A 20104-nucleotide genomic window follows, 5' to 3' on the forward strand; every position below is an offset into this window, starting at 1 on the left:
CTGCCCTCCCGAGAGTACAGCCAGGGCCTCGGAAGAGCTGCCCCCTCCCTCGCCGGGCACTGGATCCCCTCTCTCCCCCAGCAGCCCAGATGGGAGACGGTTTTCCACTAGGCCAGCGAGTCTTCTTGCTGGCTCCCCAGCCTGGGCCACTCCTCTGTAGTTCTTCGAGTCATGGTAGCAGGTGCGCCTCTGTGGCTGCCACCTCATTTGTACAGGCACCTGCAAGACCTCACACCACAGGGGTGGATGAGCTGTTCCCTCAAACAACACCCTCCACTCTCAAGCCCTGGGGCATGGAAAGGTGACCCCTGGAAGAACTGAGACACTGAAAAGGGAAGGCATTGGCTCAAGGTCACCAAAATTTTGGCAACGATGACTAAAACCAGTTCCGCTACAACCAGACTGTGATGTACAGAAAATTAAAGGGGAGCAATGGGCCCTGCCATCAATAAGCAGTAAAGATCTTCCAACCGGGAACATGAGCCTATGACCCGGATAAGCCCAAGCCCACGCGTTAAATGTGGGGATCCCTGAGCCAGACATGTAGACGTGCTAGATCTGAAACCTCAGACAAATCACGCGTGTCCACGTGTATAAAACGAGGTTACAGCAGCCCTCTCAGAGTGGCTGAGGGGATTAGTAAGGCAGTGAAAGCAAATGGCCACAGGGCGCCTGGCACACAGTAGGTGCTCAGCAGAAGCTGGCTGTGATCACTGCCTGACTCCACTGTCCCTGGGCGCAGGCTCTCCTGTCTGCTCAAAGATCCCAGGAGGCTGCGAGGGGCCATGCGGAGCTCTGCCAAGGGTGGTGGTAGGACGGTGCCGCTTTTCTAAGTCAAAGAGCATCCTGCCCTGTAACTCATGCCTGTCTTCTGGTCTGAGACATGGTATTTTCAGTGCTGTCCCACCCTATCTCAAACCTCTACTCTCATTTTAGACTTCAAAAAACCACAACTGCAGGTCTTTCCAAGCAAGTTGCTCTAGAAACCAGAAGTCACAGCCCCAGGAAATTCGATGGGAGAGAGGGGCGTGTGGAGTGGGGAGGGCTGTGTTCTTGGTGTGAGTGGGGCAGTGGCACAGGCCACCTCACCAGCACAGGGATCCCTTCTCATCAGAAGCTGTTCTGGAGCCAAAACACAAGCAAACAAAGACCCAGGATCTGTATTTTTACACAGACACTGTGGGTGGAGAACTTTTACTCTTCCTGATGTGACTTAAAATGTCAATAACCTGGATCTCAGAGCAGTGACACAGGGAGTGCCAGGAAACAGCTCCCACGGTGGGCTCCTCTTCCTAGGCCCAGTTCCCAGCCCCAACTGGATCTGGGGACATGGCTGGCGAGGGACTCTCGAGTATGCTCATGCAAGAACTTTCTCAGAGCAGCTGCCCATCATGCGGCTGTGCCCGAGAGCCCAGCAATCGGCAACCTGCCCACCTGCGGACAAAAGGGTTTACCAGCAAATCCACAAATGGCCAGAGGACCTCCGTGCCTAGGGGAGAGGGAGGGCAGCGGGAGATGGCTGAGCAGTGTGGGAGAGAAGACAAGCGTCGGTGTCTCTAACTAGGACATTCTGTCAGTCATGTGCCACAGAACCCATTCAACAAACACTCCGCTAGAACTAAAGACTGAGGCCAATCAAGTCAATGGTTTCTGAGTATTTTCTAATGAGAATGAGTCGGGAATATAAATATATAGGAATGTGCCTTGGTTTTAAAGAACTTACGTTTAGATGGGGGACCCAAAATACCTAAAACCATTTAGATATGTGTGAATACACTGCAGAGCTGAGTAGGGGGACATAAATTCCTGTTTCCGGATGGCAGGCTGGGCTGCACAGGAACTGTCCACACAGATGCAGGTAAGATGTAGCAGTAGGACCCCACCCCCCTGCTTCAGGAGAGAGCTGGCCGGGCCTTTGTATTCTCAACCTCCAGGTGCAGCCCAGGGACAGGCCTGGTCTTGTCCCCAGCACCCCTCCCTGACTGCACACCGCAGACCAGAAGCCTGCGATGCGGCAAGACTGCATCACTGCCCAGAAACTGCAGCTGCGGCCTGCTGGCTTGCCGGAGTAGCCCGGAGGCACCTCCTGCCCGAGGGGATGGAGAAAGGGGACTGAGTCTGACTGCCTGCTAAGCGGGAAGGACTGGGGAGCTGCGCCTGGCTGCAGGCCAGCAGAGCCAGGCCAGCAGAGCTGGGTCTCTGCAGAGGCTTCGGTGTTTGAGATGCAGTGTTCTGGTGCATCCGGGGGCAAGAGCCGGCGTGGAGAGAGCCCAGCACTGCGCCCTTGTTTTGTCCCCCGGCTTAAGGAGCAAATCCCCCAGGACTCAGGGGCTTGAAGGGAGGGGACGAATGGGAGCTTTAGGAGAAGGCTTCCCTCCCTCAAGAGGTGCGACTGAAAGGCAGAAGGTAAACAGCATGACTTCATGCTCTGCTCCGGTGGCCCTGCTGCAGTCCCAGAGTCAGCAGGGAGCAGGCCAACAGTACGATGCAGGTGCAGGGAGAACTCAGGGCCTCACACTGCCTTCCAGACCCCACCTCCACCCCACCCCAAACCATCTGATGTCACCTTAGTTTACAGAATGACAACCACAGTGGTGAGCACAGGCCAGACCTTTACTGAGCTCACACTGCGCGGGGAAGGGCTCCACCTGCTCGGCCCCTTCCCAGCCTCCTGACCCCCAGGGGGAGGCACAATTGCCACTGTTCTCACTCCACAGAGGCCGGAGTCTGAGAGGTAAGAGACCTGCCCAGGACCACACCGGCTCCAGCACCCAGAGCCCTGGCTTTGCTAGCTGTCCTTCCTCACTGGCATGTGTGGCCCTCCAGCACGACCCTTGCTACCTCTGGGACAATTAGAGCCATGCTGACTCGCAGAGTAGGGACCCTGCCTGCAGCCCAGCCTCTTCCTAGAGCTCTGTGGAAAATGCAGGCTCTCGGGCCCCACCTGGACCTGCTGCCTGGGACTCCACACTCACTAACAAGGTTTCCAAGTGACTCGTGTGCACGCAATCTCAGCCTCTGGTTTTCTGGGTTTTTTACATGTACGGAGCCATCACACAGAAGATCTGATAACTATGCAGACCCCGTCAACAGGAACTGTGTTTTGCTGTGTGTGACTGCATATGGCTACAGAGTACAACTAACAAATGCAACCAATACCAGGACAGCCACACAGGACCCGACTTCACGGCAGCTATTCATTAGAATCCTCAGATCTCTTTGAAAATGTAGATTCCTGATTTTTACCCCAACCCACTGAATGAATCTCTGGATAAAGCCAGACATCTATTTCTTAACATTCCTGGGCAAGTCCAACAATCACCCAGGCTAGAACTGCTCTACTTCAACAAGAGTAAGTTTCCCTTTCTTCTAGAACAAAATAGAACCCCAACTACTTATCGGCATTTGTTTATAATTTGAGAAAACTTTAAAGATATAACTCTGGGGCTCAAGATGTATGGTGGATTAAGTAACTAACAAAGTCAGGCCTAACTGGTCCTGCCTTCAATATCCCTGACACGCCTGTGGTTCACGCCTGAACAGGTGCACACGTACCAGGTCCTCAAAATGACGTGGCCCCACTTCGACTGGCTCTGCTCAGGTAGTCCAGCCCTGATCCAGGCCAGTTCGCAGACAAATGCCAAGAACAAAGCCCAGGCTCTGGGACAGCTTTTAGCACCCCAGTGACCAAGGGGCAAGGGACGTGACCCAGGTCAGCTGCTGTCAAGGTAGCAGAGCACAAATTCCACCAGCTTGCACCCGCAGACACCTGGGGGACACAGTGTTGCTGCCTTAAGACTTGCAGGTAGAACACAGCTCCTGGGCCCACGCCATGACCACAAGACCTGATTTTTAGAGCTGCGTTACTGGGTGGGAATGAGCTGGTGCTTAAAACCTGGCTCTACCGGCACCTGAAAACTCCAGGTCTGAGAAAGACCCGCCCTGGCAGAAGGGCGTGGCGCTGCCTATTCCAAACCCTGCAAGGTGGCCACCAGGACCTCGCCTACAGATGCTCCTGCTCCCCTTTCTTCACCTTCCCCACTGTGAACCCTCACAAAATAACAGTCTTCAAAATGATCTAATCTTTGGTTGGCAAAGAGCCGAGCCCCCACCCTCCCCGCAGCAGCTCTCGATGTCCAGCCTCACCTCCACCCAGCGTATCTGCGGCTCCTCCGGTCCATGCGCCCAACCCCGAGTATCAATCAATAGCCACACTCCCTGCAAATGCATCCTACCTTCCGAAGCAGACTGAGACGGAGAGGGATGCACTCAGCACTCTATTTTTAAAAATGCAAATATGGTAGAAGGAGGCTCTAAAAATAACACACCAGAGCCCTGATCCGAGGCCAACCCTTTCCTGGGGGCCAGGTCCCACTGAAGTGGGGGTGGGGTGGGGAGCAGGGGCTGGTCTTCCTGTGGAGCTTTGTTTTTATACCTGTGAGCTCAGGCAGAGGAGACTGTACAGCGCCCCCTGCAGGCAGGTGGGCAAGGGGGCTCCGCCCTAGAGGGTGGCAGGTGTCCCCATCCTCTCTGGAATGGCTATGCCAGAATGACGTTGGTTCTCCATTTTTCTCAATCCCAAACCACATCTTTCTAAGACAAAAGGGTGGGTGCTGCACGCGTGTCCTGTGGGGAAGCAGGGGCTTGGTAAACGCACAGGGAGCCAAGGAGGAGACACAAGACCCTGAGACTGACGGCAAGCCAGGGTCCTGAATCGTTTGGTGAAGGTTTGGAAAGCCTTCCACAGGCCTGACCCACACTCTTGATGCCACAGCCATGGAGCCCACAGGCAGGCTGATGCCACTAAAAAAAAAAATCTTAAATTACATATGTGGCTCATACTATATTTCTATGGAACAGTGTTAGTTTAAACCTGTAAATTAAAAAAAATTAAAGAGCACCAAAAGGCTTAACAACACCAAACAGCAGTCCCTGTCTTCCCGTCTCAATAGAGCTCCCTCGAGGCAATCACCTAGTTTCTTAGTAGTTTGAATATTTACCAAGATAATATGAACAAATGCTCACACCTCTAATTCCCAGTTTAATTAGTATAGACATTATCTACTGCCTTCGTGTTCCTTTCCGCCCCGATGACAATCCCTTGCCTTGAGCTCACCCTTCCAACAGTTCTGTTGCACTGACGGAAACAATATAAACACTTGTAATGGAGTAACAGATCAGAGCTGAACCAAGTGGCGCTCTGGGACTACACACAACCTGCGCACACAGTGAGAATTCTGTCAAATACCCATTCATAACTTTTCCAAACATGCTCACACGATCCATCAGGTATCTTCTGGGGGTTGCCTGCTTGGAGCTCCCTCCTGCAGAACCCCACTCTGCCTCTCCACCACGGGCTTCCCTTTGCAGCCTATATGGATCCCAGAAAACTCTCGTTTCGGTGAAGCACACCTCCCACCAGCTTCCGGAAAAGGGTCCGGGGAGGCACATCTTTGACAGTCCCTGCATGCCTGAAAAGAGTGACTTGTCACGTACTTAGGCTGGATGTGGAATTCCCTCCGACCGTCGAGGGCTCTGCTCCAGAGTGGTCTCCCTGACGGAGGACCTCCGTGACAGTCACCGCTTGTATGATTATGACCACGTGGAGTTAACTCTAGTACCTCCGGGGCTTTCTACCCACCAGACTTTTTCGTTGTTCTTTTTCTAGAATAATGACCTAGGTTTTGTAATTCTGTATATTTCCTTCTATTGGTTTGAAAGCCGTCAGTCCTATCCCTATTACTTTAGTGGTTCCCCCGTAAAACGTTAGTACTTCTACTTAACTCAGAAAGTCCAAAGCAAATCAATACCCGGCCTCCTCTTTCCCAACAGCTCAGCCATCTTAGGTGTGTTCACCCAACCACCTCTCACCCCCACTTTTTCCTGTCAGTGTTTTTGTTTTCGATTCCCCTCAGGTTAGCAGCGCCCGCGGGGTCACAGCCGACAGTGACTCGCCCGCACGGTCCCGCGTCTCTCCCTTCTCCTGGGTTAGTCTCCTTCTCCCGCAAGGTCTGTTAGGGAACAGGCTCGGTTTCTCCTCTCCGTCAAAATGCCTCTGTGCTCACCACTGACTGATGACTTAAGCTGGAGCCTGAAAACTAAGCCAATAACCAGTTTCCCTTAGCACGCTGACATTTATTCCGTGGTGGCCGGGCCTCTCCTGTGGCCCGAGACACCTGCTGAGTGTCGCTGCTGAACGCCGGGGCAGCGTCTTCCTCGAAAGCTGCTCCGAAGATGCGGTCCCCGGGACTCCCACTGGACGCGCCGGGCCCGCTCCCGCTGCCGCCCGCGCCCTCCGGCTCACTTCTCTTCCCTCGCCTGTGAGTTCCACTTAACTTCCTCGGGTCCATTTTCCGGTTCATATAATTCTCTCTTGAGGTGTGTCTATTTTGCTATTTAACATTTCCACTGGGTTTTAAATTCAGTGACTAGAGCCCCCATTCTAGAGGTTTTATTTGGTTCTTTATATAAATAGCCCTTTGTCCCGGCCGGTGCAGCTCAGTTGGAGAATCGTCCCCTAGACCAAGAGGCTGCGGGTCCGATTCCCAATCAGGGCACATGCCTAGGCTGCCGGTTCGATCCCCGGTCGGGGCGTGTAGGGGAGGCAACTGACCAATGCTTCCCTCTCACACCGATGTCTCTCTCCAACACTGATGTCTCCCTCTCTCTCTAATAAACAAACATATCCTTGGGTGAGGATTTAAAAAAATAGCCCTTTTCAAATTACTATGTCTTATTTTTTCCTTTCATTCCTATTCTTCCTCTTGGCCCTTCAATCATTTTAAACATGTGTATTTTATCATCTCTACCTGGTTTTTAAACACTGGAAACCCTTCTTGTTGTGATAGCAGGCTGACTCTTGCTATAATTTCTGCATGTTTAGCAAGTTCCTGGCAAAAGCTCATCACTGGTGGAGACCTTAGGAATCCAAGCAAAAGGGTCCTTCTTCAAAAGCCTCGCTTCTCTCTTGCAAGGACCTGGTGCTGGGCTGGGAGTCCTGAAACGTGGGGGTTATGGACAGACTTTAAACTTGGGTGCAGCAGAGACTTCCCCATCACCTGAGCATGGGCAATGCAAAGCTCCCTTGCCCTTCCTGGGCCCCAGAGAGATTTCCTTACATCCCTTCTGTGAGGAAATGGCCCTTTCAGGGGGTTTGTATTTCAGTTCTACACTTCACATGTTCGTTAAAATCCAAACTTCTATTTTTGGGGGGCCTGTTCTGGGGTCCAATAAACACCCCTAGAGCTACCACATCGGTAGGCCCGCTCTGCTCTGGCTTTAAATTCCCCCTCTGATTGTAGCTTCTCGCTATCCCTTCTCTTACCTCTAAGCTCAGCTGTTTATTTAAAGTCCGTGTCACAGTTGCACAGCATTTTTAGTAGCTGCAGTAGGAGTGGTCCTTCATTCACTCCATCTACCACATTAAACTAAAACCCACTCCATGGCCTCTGGCTGCCCTGGGTTGGAAAGTTCCCCGCATCTTTGTTCCCAATCTTTCTGTATGCGGCCTGTGTTCTCTCTTTGGAAGCTTTATCCCGAGTGCTCTGGAAGCAGACAATGTGCCAGTTGGGACGTTTTCCATGCACCACCCTGGAACCCTGTGGTCATCAACTCTGGAAAGATTCCTGACTCCTGACAAATCTCTGTCCTTCATTCCCCTTCCTCTCTCTACAGAATGCCCAGATGTGAGATGTTTTTATTCTATCCTGGGGGCCTTTGTCAACTCTTTCCCCCTAATATTGTTACTTTCCAAGAATCCTTTCTTGTCTTGATTTTTAGAGCATCCTGTTTTACTTCATTGACAAAACACTGGCTTATTTCTCTGAAGGGCACAGGGGACAACTCCATACCATTTTCGCAATTTCCTGTGAATCTACAATTATTTAAAAAAAAAAAAAAAAGGCAATGATAGAAGCTTTGTGAACACAGCGAGGCTTTGGGCTGTGAAGGGTCCACTAGCTCCGGCTCTGAGGGGCTGTCCAATGCCAGCAGCTGCAGGTGTGTCTCCAACACTACTCGTTTTTTCCAGAGAGGACTCCTCCAACCCTGTGCCTCGTGCCTCACCTCTCTGGAAGCAGGCAGGGGACATGGCCGGGACTCCCCTTTAGAGCACAGGCATTCGTAATCCCTCCTTCAGCTCAGTGCTGCACTGCCCTTTGCCACGCCTGAGCCACTTCAATCTGGAGTCTCTGGTTTGATTTCTCTGCAGCACAAACCTCTGCACTCTCGTGGGCAGAGGGGATGCTTATTTTCTGGTTTGCAAAAATGAGAGGTAGCTTGGAGAGTTTAATTTCTCCCTATACAGACTCTCAACTAATCCCCCTGTCTTTGTTACTAATCCCCCTGTCTTTAGGCCCAAACCTCACTCCCGCCTTGAGCGACACTGGTGCTCCAACTCCTGAGGCTTGCTATTGCTACAGCTTCTCCCAGGTCTCCCTGCAACACCAACACTGCTCCACTCTGCGCTGTGCCGTCTTCACTCATTTCCCATCTTCTGAACTTGACATCTTTTGTCTGGTTGTCTTTTCTCCCATCTTTGTCCTCATGGCTTCAAACTTTAAATAGTTCACTGTCATTTTAGCAGGGTTTCTGGAGAAAGTGGGAGAAGTGAACCCATTCAACCTACCAGACTTCCCTGAAGTACGCCAGCCAGGGAGCTCTGAGCCTAATTTTGCACAGCACTTACCTACAACCATGGGACCCATTTGAAGATGGAGAGACAACATTAAGTCAACAAAAAACAAGAAATCACAAATTCAAAAACTTAGAATTCCTTAGTTTCAACATCCAGCCACTTCATTTTGAGACCAGTTCATCTTGCACCTCAAGCTCTGCTGTTCTGAGAGCTGAAACGGCTCCGCCAGAAACTCCCCATCATCGGAAAGGGCTACCTATCCGCTCCTGCAAAAGGCGCTGGTTTCCAGTGTCAAAGGCACTCTGAATCCCATCAGCTGCCGTGACTGAGCCATGACAGTTGGAACTGATCCAGGACCAGGCAGGGCTCTGGGAGGAAGACATGCCAGTGTCACGTGGCGAGTGTGGGCGAGCAACACTTTACACACTTACAAAATTAAATCAGATTCCTAAATGCTAAACTAAAAACAATCGCTGAGAAAGTCACAATATAAATAGCACACGGGCCCTCAGCAGACAGCACCCTGCTTAGGAAGAAGGCTCTGTGCAGCCACAGTCGTCGGGATGCGCTCCAGAAGCTGCGGGCCTGGTCACCAGCCCTCACAGGCATCCCCTCGCTGTCTCAGCATCGCCATGCCTTGAACCTACCAAACGGCTGCAGAAACAACCAATTACCAAAGTACACTCATGTCAATCAGCAAGCACTTCCTCCTGCAGGAGAGAGATTACCGTCCAGACGACCAGGAAAGTAGGTGGCACAGGCTCTGCCTCTGAGAAACTTACACTGGAGCCGGCGCACTACGTACGGTTCACGCGGCTGGTAAACATCGGAACGCTCGCGCCGCCCGCTGTCCGAGAAGCCCTGTCTACGCCAGAGCAGCTGTGGAGCTCCAGGCGTACAACTAGAACTCTATTCCTGGAGAGATTTAACTTAAAGCCCTAAAGCATATTTAAATAGGAGGGAGGTTAAATCCCAACACAATCCAAGACACCTGGCTCCGATCCAGTGGCGCACATGGGCACCCACCATAGAAGGTGGCGCCACCTGCCAGACTCCCGGGGGGGTGGAGAGAAGACCCCCAGTGCAGGGTCTAAGAGGCAAGCCAGCAAGTAACCCCATTAAAAACAGGTAGAGGATTTCTCTGAACAGACATTTCTCGAAAGAACATCTACAAGTGGCTAATGAGCCCCTGAACAAGAAGCTCGGCATCACTGGTCACTGGGGAAGCACACCTCATACAATCGGCGTGATGCCACCTCACACCCACCAGGATGGCTACAATCAAGAACTGACACCAACCAGTGTCGGGCGGACATGGAGAGAGGAGCCCCGCACGCTGCTGGTGGGAAGGAAGACGGTGCGGCCGCTCTGGACAGCAGCCTGGCACTTGCTCGGAAGGCTAGCAGAGCCACCCATCCCCTGGCAAGTCCACTCCTGGGAACGACGCCCAGGAGAACGGAAAAGATGTGTCCACGCGGGAACCTGCACACGAACGCTCACAGCAGCACTGTTCAGAACTGCCCCAACATGGAACCAACCCACGTCCATCGCCTCACGACGGACAAACTGCGGCATCCCTGCCGTGGGGTATTTCCCGGCCATGAAAAGGAACAGAGGACTGATGCTGCTACGAGGTGAGGGGACTTGAAAACGTGCTCCATAAAAAGGCCAGGCACAAAGGCCACACGGTCACACTTTAATCTACAGGGAAAGTCCAGGACAGGCAGACCCCTGGGGACAGGAAGTGGGCGGCAGGGGACAGGAGGGGGAACGCGGAGTGGCTAATGGGTAGGGTTTCTTCGGGGTGATGTTAGCCCAGATACTGATGACGGGCACACACATCTTTGAATATACTAGAAACCACGTTAACTGCACACTGCAAACGGGTGAACATTATGGTAAGTGAGTTATATCCCAATAAAGCTGATTGCTTCGTTTTTTAAGGCCAGTCGGGTTAAGCTGCAATTAGTGACAGCCTGGCCCCATGGTACTGAGTAGGACGTTTTCTTAGCTGTATCTCCTGAACCATAGTGAAACCAGATTTTATTTTTCAAGTCAAACCCCAGACCTGTCTCAAGTGTAACTAAATCACGAGAAAACTAAAATCGGCCCCACTAACACCCTCTGCTTCTACTCAGAGAGCCCACGGGGTCCTTCTGTGGACACACACACGTGCCAGAATATGCAGAGCAGAGCACACGTCTCGTCACAGTGGCGGCCTCTGGGGAGTGGAAATGGTAGGAAGGAGACAAACACCTCGCTACACGCTCTCTTAAACCTTTTGAATGTTGTGTCATCTGCATATATTACCTATTTAAATATACAGAGGTACAAACAAAGGGATTAAGATTTAGGTTTAAAGTCAGGCTAATCAACATTTCCCCCTAAACCTGCGACCATATCTACACTGTTTACTTCCAAATGTGATGGGGAAACCCAAGCAGAGATAAGTTACTCCTCGGTTAGTGGTCAAAGGTGATCCCACCCAATTCCCAACAACTGTACGAGAGTCTGTCTACCTGTCTAGTTGTGGACACTGAGTCACTGCAGGTCTGCGTGCCGACTCTAAGCCCCAGACCTGAGCCACCTCCTACCTCTCTGGCTTACTCAACACCCCAGTTTGGCCCTCTGCTCAGGGAGTGTGTACCCTAAGCTGCAGGCACAATGGGCAGGGACACCCCCTGGCACAAGAAGGGCTTCTCCTTGGCGATAGCATAGTAGTCAAAGAAACGTCCAGTCAGCTGACCTGAGTCCAGTCCTCCAGAAGCTGCCAATAAGCTGGGGACTCCTGCCCAAGCCACTCAACAATCTCACCATCATGCTGGGAAAACGTGTTCTGAGATGGAAGTGTAAGCAGGTACCACTTTTGGGGATGACAGTTGGTAAAATGAATCAAAAGTCTTAACAATGCCCAGCTGGCATGGCTCAGCAGTTGAGCATTGACCTAGGATCCAGAAGATTCGAGGTTCGATTCCTGGTCAGGGCACATGCCCGGACTGCAGCTCGATCCCCTGCAGGGGACATGCAGGTGACTCTCACCGTTGATGTTTCTATCTTTCTCCCCCTCCCTCTCCCTTTTTCTTTCTGAAATCAATAAAAATATAATAAAAATATATTTAGGGAAAAAAGTCTTAAAAATGTATTCTTTTTACCCCTTGACCAAATAATTCCATTTAGGAATGTATCCTAAGAAACTTGAAGATGTAGACAAAGATAGTAAAAAGTATCAAGTGTAAGGTATTATTTACATTATTGAAACCGGAAAACTTGGAAACAAATGTAGCTGGTTGGACCTGCTGCAGGGGCCACAGTGGAGAGAGCCTTGCTCTGCAGCGGACATCTGGTTCTGCCCCCAATAGCTGTGTGACCTTGGATGAGTTATAGGACTCCTCTTGGCTTTAGTCTCTCCCTCTCTAAAATGGGGACACTGGCCCAGCTGGTGTGGCTCAGTGGTTGAGTGTCATCCCATGCACCAAGAGGTCACTGGTTCAATTCCCAGTCAGGGCACATGCTTGGGTTGCAGGATAGATCCCCAGCAGGGGACATGCAGGAGTCAGCTGATCAATGTTGATGTTTCTCTCTCATCGCTGTTTCGATCTCTCTCCCCCTCTCCCTTCCTCTCTCTCTAAAATCAATTTAAAAAACATATAAAATAAAATGGGGACACAGGTCACTATAGGGAAAGAGTAAGGTGATGGAAGTAAAGCATGGTTTCACCGATTGATACTGGCAGGATAAACACAGTAATTCCAGTCATTTTGCTCTTGGACTGGTTGTATTATAACAACTATCATATTTGCATCCTAAAAAGGGATTAAATGCAATGCAACATCTCCGCAGTGACTGTGTTGCAATACTGGTCGGTAGGCAATGGTGGGGAGCAGGTCTTTCTAACACTATGATCTGAAAGCACTGCCTGGTTCCTAGGGCCACTTAACCACTTTCCCCTCCTCCTACTGGGGTCCATATTTTGACAATCTCTGACAGCTGTTTATTTAAAACTTGGGGGGGGGTGTATAAAAACTGAACCTACTGACATCAACAGGGTTTTAGAAAGACCAATTCAAAGGTGGTCCCACCCAGGAGGGCCAGCACAAGGGAGCACAGGAGCCACATAGACTAGAATCGACATGAATAAGGGCCCCAGGTGATCCCACACACATCTGCCTTTATAACACGTTAGTCTAGATTTCGTTTATCCATCTCTCCCCCCATGCACCCCCTAACACTTTAATAGCCGGTGCCTGACTTCTCCAGAGTAACAGGCCTGGCACTGACCACTATGACTCCGGGCTGGGCTCTCTAGGGTCCTCCAGAGCCCTGCTGCAGGCAGAGCACAGACCCGAGCTGTGTTCCAGGCTCACCTGTAACAGATTTGGCATTCTCGGTCCAACAGAGGCGCCTCGTACTAAAAACTCAGCCATCTCCTACGGTGAGGACAGGAAACTCACACATGTGAACATAGATCTGCCAAGTGCTTTCAGCTGAGACAGGACAGCTGCTCCTCATGACAGCCCATTAGCCCATTTACTAATAAACTAAAGCTCAGAGAGGGAAGCTCCCACCGAGGTTTGTTTTTTAAAGTATGATTTTTATTGACTTTAGAGAGGAAGGGAGAGAGAGACAGAAACATCAATGCTGAGAGTTACTGATCAGCTGCCTCCTGCACACCCCCTACTGGGGATCGAGCCCGAAACCCAGGCATGTGCCCTGACCAGGAATCAAACTGTGATCTCCTGGTTCAAAGGTTGACGCTTAACCACTGAACCGCACGGGCCCGGCTCCCACCAAGGTTTTATAATTACTACAGGTGCTGGAACTCTGGCGGCTCCTGAATGTGAAACTGGTGCTTTTCCCAGGCCACTCAGAGCCACAGTGCCAAGGACCTGAAGGAGAGCTGGGTGGTGACAACTAGAGACACTTTCCATTGGCTTCTCGAGACGCGGCCTCCCAACTCTCATTCCAGCCCATGGTCCTGGGGAGCCCATGGTCAGGAACAGTCTCAGTTCCTGCTGCATATTAACACTTGAGACAATGGCATTTGGACCATGGGGGCCAAAGCCCTGGCTAGCTAGCTCTAGCCCAGCCCAGCGAGCTTGCACTCTGCCTGGGGAGCTTTGGGAGATAAGTTGCTAAAACAGTAAACTGCAATATGGTGTATTTTGATTAATCTGCTCTTCTTAGTGTTAGGATGCCCACATGTCCCAGTCCTGAGTGATTACTCAGTGCTCTCAAAAGAGCCCAGCTTGGGCCATAAATTATGTGTTAACCCACCTAGTACCCTAAAGGGGGGGAAGTGCCAGCTGGCAAGGGGCCTGCACACTCCAGCATGGACCACAGAGCATCTGGGAAAAGGCTGTGTAGGTGAGTGAGCAGGAGAGGGCTGGTCACTCCCTGAGATGCCTCCCACGACCCTGCATGGGAGCCATAGGAAACATAAGCTTTTACAGAGAACTTTGTTTTCAAGAAGCTTCCAATTCGGGGTGAGAGAATCCCAGATCATCATCTAAGTGCGGTGGGGTGTTACAGGCAGGGAGCTGCACCCCTGAATGGGGGAAACAGATTAGTTGGAGTCAACTTGAAGAGGCAGGAGGTAAGCAGGAAACATAGGCGAGGAGCCCTGAATGCCAAACTAAGGCATGGCAAGAGGCTGGGTCCTGACACAAGCCAGGCTGTCATTTGGGAGGTCAGCCTGCATGCTCCACGCCAGGCTGGAGGAGGGGCTAGAGGCAGGGAGGCCAGGAGAGACCTGCCCGGGCACAAGGCAGAGGCAGTCGGAGAGCGAACCAAGGCTGTAGAAAGAAAACACAGGATGTAACAGGCATTCTAAACAATCTGATTTGACGTCAAATTACATTACAGGCCTGACACCAAAGGCACCCATTGAAAGAAAGAAAGAGACAAACTGGACTTCATGAAAATTTAAAAATATTATGCGTCAAAAGACACTACCAACAGCACATAAAGGAAATCCACAAAATGGAAGACAATATTTGTGAATCATGTATCTGATAAGGAATGAATATCCAAAATACACAGGGAATTCCTAAAATTCAACAACCAAAAACACAACTCAATTCAAAAACAGGCGAAGCAGTTAAATAGCCATTTCTCCAAAGAGAAACAAGCGACCAACAAGCATGTGAAAAGATGTCCAACATCACTCATCACTGGGGAAATGCAAATCAAAACCACAACGAGACACCACCTCACACCCATCAGGATGGCTACTATCAAAAAAACAAAATAACAAATGTTGACGAGGGTGTGGAGAAGATGGAACCCTTGTGCACTGTTGGTGGGAATGCAAAATGGTGCCGCTGCTGTGGAAAACTGTGGCAGTTCTACAAAAATATAAAAATAGAACCACCATAGGATCCAGCAATTCCACTTCTGGGTACAGACCCAAAAGCATTCATAGCAAGAGCTTGAAGAGGTATTTGTACACCACGGTGATAGGAGCACAATGCACAATCGCCAAACACAGAGCAACTTGTGTCCACTGACAGATGACTGGAGAAGCAAAAATTAGTATATCCACACAACAGAGTATTACTCAGCCCTCAGAAGGGAGGAAATTCTGACACAGCTATAACATGGGTGAGGCCCGAGGACATGACGTGAAGTAAGCCAGTCATAAAGAGGCATGCTGCGCGCTTCCACCTCCCCGAGGTGCCTCGAGTACTCAAAATCAGAGAGAGCAGAAGGGTGGGTGCCAGGGCCTGGGTGAGGGAGCACGGGAGGGGTGGCTACTGCTCAGTGGGTACAGTTTCAGTTTTGTAGGAGGAAAGAGCCATGGAGGCGGGCGCTGGTGATGGCTGCATGTGACGGATGTATCTACCACGACTGAACACTTGAAAGAGTTAAGGTCGTAAATTTCATGTTATATGTATTTTACCACAATTTTCATTTTATTTATTCAGTTATTTATTTTTAATCCTCACCTGAGGATATATTTTTAATGATGAGACAGAGAGAGAGAGAGAGAGAGAGAGAAACAACGATGTGAGAGAGAAACACCGATTGGTTGCCTCCAGTACGTGCCCTGACCGAGGACAGAACCCGCCGTGTTTTGGTCTATGACTCCCCAACTGAGTCACCCGGCCAGGGCAAAAAATAATTTTCTTTAAAGAAAAAATATTACACGGGGGGCCCAAGGGGGTCAATTTTTATATGATGGCAAGTGTTCTGATTTTAGAAGACGCAGCTTGTGTGTGCAGAGCTGAGTGTCAGGAGAGACTACCCTTCCGTACACTCACACACAGAGCAAGCACAGCAGAATGTCAACTGCTGACTCCTGATGGTTGGTAATTAGTAATCGCTGGCAGTCTTTCAACATTTCTCTATGTTTGACAATTTCTCACAATCAAGTTAGGTAAAAAAAAAAAATTTTTAAGTTCCACAGACTTGGAGATGGGAGAGTCATTACTCCCCTTGATCTTACACCACAAAGTCTGAGGTGCTGGGGGACAGGATGGAGCTCTCCACTAAGCGCTGGGAACGCGACGGAGGTGTGGGGGTCGCTAAATGCAGGTACCGCCACGGCTGCTGGAGTGGACCAGCGCACTGAAGCACAGCCAGGAGGGGGGGGCTCGGACCTCTAGAAAAGCCTCACAGACAGGGCAGGAGGGAAAAGACGAAAGGCAACAGAGAAAAATCCAGTGCAGCCTGGTCCATGGAACCCAACGAAGGTTTCCCCTACGAGAGAATCAACCACATTAACCAGGCTGATGGGTCAAAGGGACAGGGCCGAGGGAAAGTTGGTGAACGCAGCAACCAGGCGTTCACGTCGGCTGTGACCTTGTGGAGAGCCGTCTCATACCCAGAGGTGCGAGGGGCCAGACGGGACGCACAGGTCACGAGGACGTGGAGGCAGACATCCCTTCCCACCAGCAGGCTGCTGGGAGCCTCCTTCGCTCTTCTGTGGCTTGAAGATGGTATCATCAGCCTTCAGGGCCCTCAGCCTCCCTGAAGCAATTAAACAGCCGAGCAGACGAATGCGGGGCTGCTTCCAGCACGGAGCATGTCAGGTCCTGGTGTTCCCGGAAGCCGCACAAGATCACAAATGCGCGCCCGTAGTCCTTCCCGTCCGCATACGCTCAAGGGGGCGAGCAAGTCGAGTCCCGAGGACACACCCCTGCTGACGGCCTCGCAGCCTTCCTCCCTGCAGCATCTCCCACAGAAAGGACCAAAACTGAAGCGAGGGGGACAAGCCTCCCGGAGCCGGAGCCCGAGCCACACACACAAAAGAGCAGCTCTCACTTGCAGGATGCAAATGAAGACAACGCTTTTCTAAGACCGCTGTGAGCTGGGGTTTTCATTTCATTGTTCCAGGGGACTGGCTGCCTGCCTCCCCCGCTTTAGCACCACTCAGCATCTGAACTGTGGTCACTAAAATGAGTCTTCGCCAGACACAGCTATGCTACTACCTGAAACCGAAAGTGACCTGGTGTCCTAGTCCTTCGAGCTGCGGAAAATTTAATTTGTTTTGGTCTCTCAAAATATGCAAACAAACGAAAAACCCCTCAGCCAGATATTCAGCAAGATTTAACCCAAAAAGGATATTCCTTAAAGCACTTGCTGCCTAACTGAATGCTTCTGAACGGTCGTATGTCATTTACCTCAATGGCTAAATCATAAAAACGCGCACATCAACCCTGCCTCCGAAGGACATGGGAAACCCACGGGAGACAGTGACCAAGAGGCCCACCCAGGACTCGAAGCCCTCCATCCGGCACAGAGCACAGAGGAGCGCGGCAAGGGCACACAGACTCGCAGGGGATAAATCCACAGGGTTATCCATTAACGTGGCTCAGTCTTATGCTGAACTACAAAACATTTCAGTAAGCATTTTGCTCCCCCGTCGGTAACCACACATATGTCAGGTAGCTCCTAACAGAGCCCCCTGAGGCTGGCTGGTGGACACGTCGGAAAGCAGCAGTTTGCAACATGCTTTCCCGCTCAGTAAGCTGCAAATGTGGATGCGGCAGCATTAAAACTGCGACCTGCTTGGGAGCCTCGAGGAGGAGCTACAGTTAAAACAGCAAACTCCTAGTAAATACAAGGGACAGCATCTTGTAAATGGAAAAGCACTTTATCCGTGCAGGGTCCTGATTGTCATTTCCCCCCCTTTGAGGATCCGTTAAAATTAGCACCATGGTTCCCACCCCCATCCAGAATCAGGCTAATCTCTGGGCAGAGAAACTTTGAACGCTTCTATCAATCCCAGCTGGAGCACAGACCACGCCCTCTCGGGTTAAAAGTACAGGACAGCTCTTTAACAGAGAACCCACTCATCACAGAAATTGCCCGAAGTCCGACTGAGGGGACTACAGGCGTAGCCGACACCAATCATGGGCCCAGGGCACTATGATGGCAACTCACATCACACACTCCAACCACAGCGCCAGAGGCCCCACTACATCCCATGAGGCCTACGGGTAAAATAAAGTAGTAAGAAAAAGTTCCTCTTGATAGAACAGAAAAGTGAAAAAGAGAAAAGCAGGGATAACAGTGAAGAAGGGGTGGGGGTGCAGAACGACCCTTCGCGTCCAACAGCAAGAATAGGTGGAGAGCACATGCGGTCCAGCTGGGGCAGCTGAGGGGAAAGGAGCTGAGCTGAGCAGGACTCGGCCTCTCTCCAACGAGTCCTCCTGAACCTGTCTCATGACTCAGCATTCCCGGCAGGAGGGCGACAGCCGCCAGAGAGGGGTCAGGACGCCTTCGGAGCCAGGAAGTCGAGGTGGATTTCCTAGCCCTGGGCATTTCCACAACAACATAGAAAAGCCGATTCCTGGGACCTGATCTGCTCCAGGAGGTGGAGGTGGGATAAACCAGTGTTGGGACGAATCAGACTCACAGAGGTTGCTTTCATTCAACATCCAGGGTCACTTAAAGTTCTCCAGAAATAAAGTGTATTTTTGGACAGTTAATTTGAACACGGCTGAGGGGCCAGGGAATGGACACTGTAGAACAGTAAGTAGCACACCTCGGGCGCAAATACAGCGTCTCCCACACGGCTGCACAGCCGTGACCTCCCTCCCTCTGGCCACTGGTACGCCCTCCACCCACCCCAGCACCCTGCTCCCTCCTCTCTCCTCACCTGGGTGACTCCTACTCCACTAAGATTTCCAAGCCTGAACGACGGGATGATTCGTGCCAACCACAGGGTTTGTGACCAGGGTTTTCAGACCCTGTAATGATTTATAAATCCTGAACTTAAACATCGTCAGGTGAGGAAAAACTATATTGACTTCTATCTGTATTCAGGCTACTCCACTTATCAGCAGTGTGACACTGGAGAAGTTACTTAGCCTCTCTGTTCCTCCGTTTCCTCCCCTGGAGCATGAGGACAGTAATAGTACCTAACTCACAGGGTTGCTGTGGGTCCTGAGCAACACGCATAAAGCACTAGAGCGCCCGGCACACAGTAACACTAATGCATGTCATTATTATCTTAAAATACAAAAGCAATACTCTGCCATCCTTAATTCACAATCTCGTTACCTGTCTTTTGGGAATTTCGGAAGATACCTTCCAGATTCTGGAAAATACGCATACTTATGTATCCACTGCATCCCCTCCTGGAGGTCGGTGGGCTTTAGCAGGTGTTGCTTTAAATGTGCATTACTGCATTTCTCATGAAGTAACAGAGGAGTGGAGTTCATGAGCATTTACAGAAAAGGCGGAACAAAGAACCCAAGTCTGTAATCCACCAGCTCACAAGCAACAATGCCATCGGTTAGGAGCTGGTATCTCTTTGGGGAGGGACCACCCTGGGACACATGGCCGTGGTCTCCTGAAGGGACAGGGCTGGTTCTGTCTGATGGACAGACATCAGGGTGGTGTCTGCTAGTAGCCAAGTGGCCGCCCCAGGCACCACCCACCTACACTTCTGGTTATTCTACCTGAGCAGGCTTGCTTCAGGGACTAGAAAGATAGACCTCGTATTTTATTGCAGAGAGAAATGAGGCAGTGAGTAGGCCAAGGTCATTCAGAGTAGGTGACAGCCAGGAGGAGCACCCAAGGGTTTTGACTTCCAATCACAGGACACAAACACACGCCCCTCATCTGATGAAAGTGCCCTTGAGTCAGGCAACAAGCTAGACAGAGGCACTTTGAAAGCATCGAGTCCCAGGAGCTAGAGGGGAAACCAAAGGACAAAGAATAAAATCCCTGAACAGCCCTAAGCGCCTATAAGCGCTGTGATCTTATCTGAGTAAGATGCGATAGGTGAACTCAGTCCTGCATCTTGGGTAACCTTACATAACTTCTCCCTATTATTTCATTAAGAGCAATTGCTGTTAATGGGTCCAGCACTCGGCCAGGTGAGGCAGCAAACTTCACAGGCTATGATGCTACACCTAAATAGCTTTCCCCAAGGGAATGCTGGCCTCAAGAGGAGCCAAAAATAAATCAAAAAGCCAATTCCTGAGGGACCTGTCATCAGAGATGTTTTACACACATACA

The 20104-nt window shown here is 50.9% G+C and overlaps 1 protein-coding gene and 1 non-coding gene across 4 annotated transcripts in view; both read right to left on the reverse strand.

Moving 5' to 3' along the window:
• UBE2O (ubiquitin conjugating enzyme E2 O) overlaps nt 1–20104 on the reverse strand; it is a 37949-nt gene that overhangs the window by 13953 nt on the left and 3892 nt on the right. The window lies entirely within an intron of this gene.
• LOC148091312 (small Cajal body-specific RNA 14) lies at nt 3039–3171 on the reverse strand. Its single transcript, XR_015715941.1, has one exon.

Source organism: Miniopterus natalensis, chromosome 17, assembly GCF_054644295.1.
Source record: "Miniopterus natalensis isolate mMinNat1 chromosome 17, mMinNat1.hap1, whole genome shotgun sequence".
NCBI classification, from domain to species: domain Eukaryota; kingdom Metazoa; phylum Chordata; class Mammalia; order Chiroptera; family Miniopteridae; genus Miniopterus; species Miniopterus natalensis.